The sequence below is a fragment of the Cotesia glomerata genome, linkage group LG10, assembly GCF_020080835.1.
Source record: "Cotesia glomerata isolate CgM1 linkage group LG10, MPM_Cglom_v2.3, whole genome shotgun sequence".
In the NCBI taxonomy this organism is placed as follows: domain Eukaryota; kingdom Metazoa; phylum Arthropoda; class Insecta; order Hymenoptera; family Braconidae; genus Cotesia; species Cotesia glomerata.
The window spans coordinates 8594286-8600285 of NC_058167.1; the positions used below are offsets into that span (position 1 = coordinate 8594286).

The window sequence follows — 6000 nt, forward strand, 5'->3', positions numbered from 1 at the left end:
TGCATATTATTTCATTAAAACTTAAAAAAAATTAAATTCCATCTTTGGATAAAAAGAGAATACTCTATAATAGTATTTATTCGTCAAATGAAATTAAAAGGCAAAAACGCTGGCCTACTTCCTCTTCGGCAAAATTTATGAAGGACTTAAAAAATAAACTAAATATTTTACTACCCGAAGAACTTATTTCTTTGGATAAAAAAACGAGCCACTAAAATAGGGTAAAATAATGTTGAAGGCTCTAGCAGTAAATAATTGCAAAATGAAATGAAATGATGTCAGTTACAATATAATATCGAATTTATCGGAATGAACCTCAAGCGACTATCGAAATGAGATTTTGCGGAGACAACTATATGCCTCTTCTCCCACAAGCACATAGACAACTCCAAAGGCTAAATTTAACAGAGATCGATATTGAATTCGTCAACCCGTCCCCGTCCCCGTCCTCGACTGGAATCGGATGATGCCAACGAACCTCCACCTCCTCCGTCGGCATCTAAATAATTAAAATTAATTACATTCTCATCCTCAATGAAAGTTTGATAATTATTTCGCCGACAAACTCAGACATATCGTATATATTAATAATACAAGTCCGCTCCGATCGATAAAACAACCCATCAAATATAAGTCCTATCCAATTTCCATCTCTGTTTTCAAATGAACATCGATTTATTATTTTTTATTTTTAATACTTCGATACTTTGATGGATGAAATTCAAAACTCCCGAAAATTTCCGCCAGTGAGTGGAGGATTATTGACATTTCGCTAACTGACGTGCACTTAGCATACAAGAATTCACCCGACGTCTCAAAAATCAACATACTAACGTGTAACACCCAAAACATAAAAAAGCTCTCAACGGATCGCCAGAAGTACAATTGTTAAATATTATGGTACTGAAAATAGCTTGGAGCTCACTCACTGTATTTTCTTTTTTTTAAGTGTATATTTTTTATAAATACATATGAGTTCAAAATTTATAAAATTTTCATTTAATTTCTTACAATTGCAAAAAAAAAATAAAATTAAGAATTTAATTATTTTATTATTCATTTAAAAAAAAAAAAAATTTCTTTTTAATAATTTTCATCAATTTTTACATGTAGAATTTTTTTTATTTATGGAAAAAAATTTTATGCAAGATATTGACGAACGAAAATGTTGAAAAATTTTGATTTAATTTTTAAATATAATATTCTATAGTATAAAAAAAATCATGAAGAACTTTGACAAAATTCATGAATAAATTCTTCCAACATACATTCATAAAAAAAAAAAAAGGTGATGTAAGATCGATAACCAGAGAAATAAAACAGAAGGTTCTGTATATCTGTATCTGTCAGTATCTGTATCTGTATCTGGTTCTTTGAAACCGCCCTGAGTGGTTGGTAAAGGCACCCTCGCTCTTCTAACTTGATCCCCGGATACCCCATCATCAGTGGTACGAGTCACGGGGCCACTCATCCCCTTTCACTGATTCTTCCCTCGTTCTGTGAAAAATTTGTTCATATCCCGAAACCCGAACCCTGAGCCGAGTTTAACAAACTCTAGTGAACTGGAGTTAACTTTTCGAATCGGTCACGCTCGCAATACAAATTAGAAAAAGTAAAAAGTAATAATTAAAAAATTAACAAACATATAAAACTAATTCAAGAATTTTTATAGCAATTAAATAATTATGAAAAAAAAATTAATAAAAAAATTTCACATGCAAAAATAAAAAAAAAATTACAAGTGCAATTATTTAAAATTATTATTTTTTAATTATAATTTATTTGTTGTAAAAATTAAAAAATTGTCAGACGTTAGCTGATTTCAGTATCATTAATAATGATCATAATAGTAGTAAGGTAAAAGCCCCAATAGATGATCACGTACCAGTATATGATCACTCCATGTATTTGTATATCTATATTTACAAATATAGGTATACAAATACATGGAGTGGTCATATACTGGTACATGATCATCTATTGGGGCTTTTACCTTAGTAGTAGTAGTAGTAGTAGTAGTAGTAGTAGTAGTAGTAGTAGTAGTAGTAGTAGTAGTAATAGTAGTAATAATAGTAAAAATGAATCTTTATTCATTATTATTACGCCGGACGTACTTTTATTCCGGATCGGTGAATAGCGTCAGACAATCGGCAATCAACCTCGAGAAAACGTGGCGTTTTAAAGTCACCAAAATCAATAGTCTGGCAACGTGGGGCGCCGAGGTTGGTGAAGACAAAAACCACGAGGTCGGACCGATATAAAAATCTATCTTCTTCTCTTTCTTGCATTTTATGCATCTGCGATCTACGATATACGATCTATGATAGACAACAATATGTAGACCGCAGTCTGTTGGGTGAATGCAACTTTACTACTAGTAGGTTTATTGAACCTTTACTCTAGTAACTCGTGTAGTGATAAATGAATGCACAAATATATGACTCATGAATTATGAGCACAAAGAAGCCAAGTGCTTTGACTCCACTCGCCAGACGTAATCCGCGTCATATCCTAGATCACGATGACGACACCTGGGATTAATACCCACCAGTGACGTTTTTCCGCAACGTCAGTATCATAATAATAATTATCAGTATAATCTTATTTTTCAAAATAAATCAATATTTCAATTATAAATAGAGTTTTTTCTCGGCAGAAATTTTTGAAATTATATTTTAATAAGTTTATTATTATTATTAATGACACTAAAATCATTTGACAATTTTTATCATTTTTTTAACAAATTAATTGTGATAAAAAAATATTTCTGAAAAATTGCACTTTTAATTTTTTTTCCAATTTCTACGTTTGGAATTTTTTTACTGATTTTTTTTTTTCATAATAATTTATTACAAAAATTCTTCAAATTTTTTTTATGTTTGTGAATTCCAGTATTATTATTAATATTTTAAAACTTGAAATTAGATACAAAAAATTTATAATTAATTATTATTTTCAAAAAAATTCAATTTTTGACAATTTTTCATTTTTTCATATTAAAAAAAAAAAATTTTTATTTTTCTCACCACTTAAAAAAAATCAAAAATTAATTTCTCTAATTTAAAATCTCAAATTGTCCAAAATTCATAAAAAAATAGCTAAAATTTCTTCAAAAAAGCTTCCAAAATTCTGAGCCTTAGTACCTCAAACCCTCTCACCAAAAATTTCAAATTATAACAACTCACTTTCCCCAAAATAATCGCGAATCCATCCCAAAAACTAAAAATTAAAAATAAAATCCAAAACACCTAATCTATATAGCATATAAAAGCACCCTAACTATAAAATACAAGCGGATTAATGCGCGGGCGCACACATGACACACCGGCGCCCTCATCATCACAGGGGTCGTACACGCGACCCCGTATGCCCACCACGGCCACCACCTACATCCTACGTCTCCTATCTGGTATCTCCTATCGGTTAATGCACCTGCCATTTCTGCCTGCAGTTCACCTACATCCAACATATAACATACAATTCTCACACCTTTCCATACCTCTGCGCCCTCCAGCGCACCCATAATCACAACCATAATAATAATTAAAGCCCAACATAACTTGTCATTCCCCACAACACAAATCCCAATTTAAAATTCGCGCCATTTCCAAAATTCCTCACTTCACCCCACCAAATCAATAATCACATAACTCCAAAAATGATCCACCAACTGGAGCTTCGTATCCAAAAAATTCTACCCTAAAATACAGGAAATATACCAAAGCTCACGTACCTTATCACCGGCAGCGGCGTACGCCGCAAGCTCCGATATTTTCCACAATCTTATCCACAGATTCTTGACCCTCGCTCTCAGATTATTCCCATCCGATTCGCTGTCAGTATCAAACAACAACTATTTTTTATTTTATTATTTATTTATATTTCTCCCACCTTTCAAATTATCAATATTAATTATTAATAAAAGATTTATTAATACTAAAGATTGAAAAAATTAATCTGAACCACATAAAAAGATAAAAACTCAATAAAAACGAGTTATAATTCTCCCGCACTGTAACTTTAATTCAAAAATTTGAAATAAAAACGTGCCGCGCTAAAGATAAACGTCACTCAACTGAATGTGAAGTACTCGCGACTGTGGGGCGCAGGCCACTACCTAAACAAGCTTCCCGGATCGACGGATAAAACTCGAGGCCGTTCCGTTCAACGTACAAACTCCCTTCCCTACCCTCCCTCTCTTGTATCTACACTTTACTCCTAAATATGTATACATATATAGTGCTTTACCCACACATGCACTCCGCTACCCCTACTAGACTTGAAGCAATACTACAGAAGACATGTGTGAGTTTTTCGAGGCCCCACCACCGCCGCAAATTGAGAGAAGAGGCTGTGCGCCGACGTGTGACACTAGCGCCACTATTGTGTCGTATAATGCTGATAATAACAATAATGATAATGATAATGATATGTGTACATATCAGCAGTGTTGGTATTAGTGTGGAGGGAGGATGGAATATTGCAGCGCTTGATATAATGTCAGCGCAGGCTAGTATGCAGGATGGAGGAGGAAGAAGGATGGAGGATGCGGGATGAAGTTGTGTTGAAACCTTGCACCCCAGTTACGGCTACATATATATAGCGGTGTAGTAGTCCTTGGTAGTAATAGTAGACGTAACTCTGTAGTAACTCTGCAGAGTCTGCTCGTGAGTTCGCAACCCCTGTCGACACACCCACCCTCGGCCCCTCGACTGCCGGCCATGTGTCCGCAGTAATGTGCTGGCCATGTGTGGGTTTAAGGTGGGTATTTCACGGCACACGGATACACGTGTGTGTTGCGAAGAAGTGTCAGGGTGTGTAAGGGAAATTATGACACGGAAGGACCGAAATTTCCCTTACGCTGGTACTTACTAATGTAGGGAGGTTTAGATGTGGGGAAATGTGAGGAAAGGGTGCGCGCCACACGACATGCGAACACTTGTATGTTACCTGAAGGGAGAAATTTGAGCCGGAGTCTAGACTTTCCGCTTTTAAGGATGATGGAGTTTGCAGGGGGAGAGTCCGATTGACGAAAATTCAGAATTTTCGTTTTTTTAGAATTTTAAGAATTTATTTGTTTGATTTTAAATTATCACACTGAAGAAAAATTGTTTATGCTAAATTACTAAGCCCAGAAAATAATTTTGAAGAAATTTATTGTCTTAATTTAGAAAAATTATTTTACTGAGAAATTTTTCTTCTTTTAAATAAATTTTAACTGATACAAGAATTTTTTTAAGGGACGGGGTTTGCAGAGAGAGATTCCGATTGACGAAAATTTAGAATTTTAAGAATTTATTTGTTTGATTTTAAATTATCACACTGAAGAAAAATTGTTTATGCTAAATTACTAAGCCCAGAAAATAATTTTGAAGAAATTTATTGTCTTAATTTAGAAAAATTATTTTACTGAGAAATTTTTCTTCTTTTAAATAAATTTTAACTGATACAAGAATTTTTTTAAGGGACGGGGTTTGCAGAGAGAGAGAGTCCGATTGACGAAAATTCAGAATTTTGGTTTTTTTTTAGAATTTTAAGAACTTATTTGTTTGATTTTAAATTATCACACTGAAGAAAAATTGTTTATGCTAAATTACTAAGCCCAGAAAATAATTTCAAAGAAATTTATCGTCTTAATTTAAGTTAGAAAAATTATTTTACTGAAAAATTTTTCTTCTTTTAAATAAATTTTAACTGATACAAGAATTTTTCTCTTACTAATTAATAATTAACAGTTAGTTTTTAAAAATCTCCAAAATATCTTATCAATAATTAGTAAAAATCTGAATTTTTTTATTGGCTGTCCAGTCTATTGCACGAATTTATTTTAACTAATTATTTATCTAATAATTTATAATATCGTTCGCCTGTATTCCCTACAGGCATAAATGATTTTAAAATTCGTATATAAATTTGTCATTAAAGGTAAATTTGACTGAGAAAATAATTCGGACGGCCCAGACCAGGAATCGAACCTGGATTTTTTGGTATCGCGCCAAC

At 32.8% G+C, this 6000-nt stretch overlaps 1 protein-coding gene across 6 annotated transcripts in view; it reads right to left on the reverse strand.

Annotated features, from left to right (window-relative positions):
* The window catches only part of LOC123273180 (neural-cadherin), a 118457-nt gene extending 114333 nt beyond the window's left edge, over nucleotides 1-4124 (reverse strand). For 3 of the 6 annotated variants that reach the window (XM_044740460.1, XM_044740458.1, XM_044740456.1), the window contains exon 1: nucleotides 3734-4124. The gene's annotated coding sequence lies outside the window, so the exon portion shown is untranslated. The remainder of the gene's footprint in view (nucleotides 1-3733) is intronic. The other 3 variants (XM_044740461.1, XM_044740459.1, XM_044740457.1) reach the window with 1 other exon arrangement.
* Nucleotides 4125-6000: the final 1876 nt, after the last annotated feature.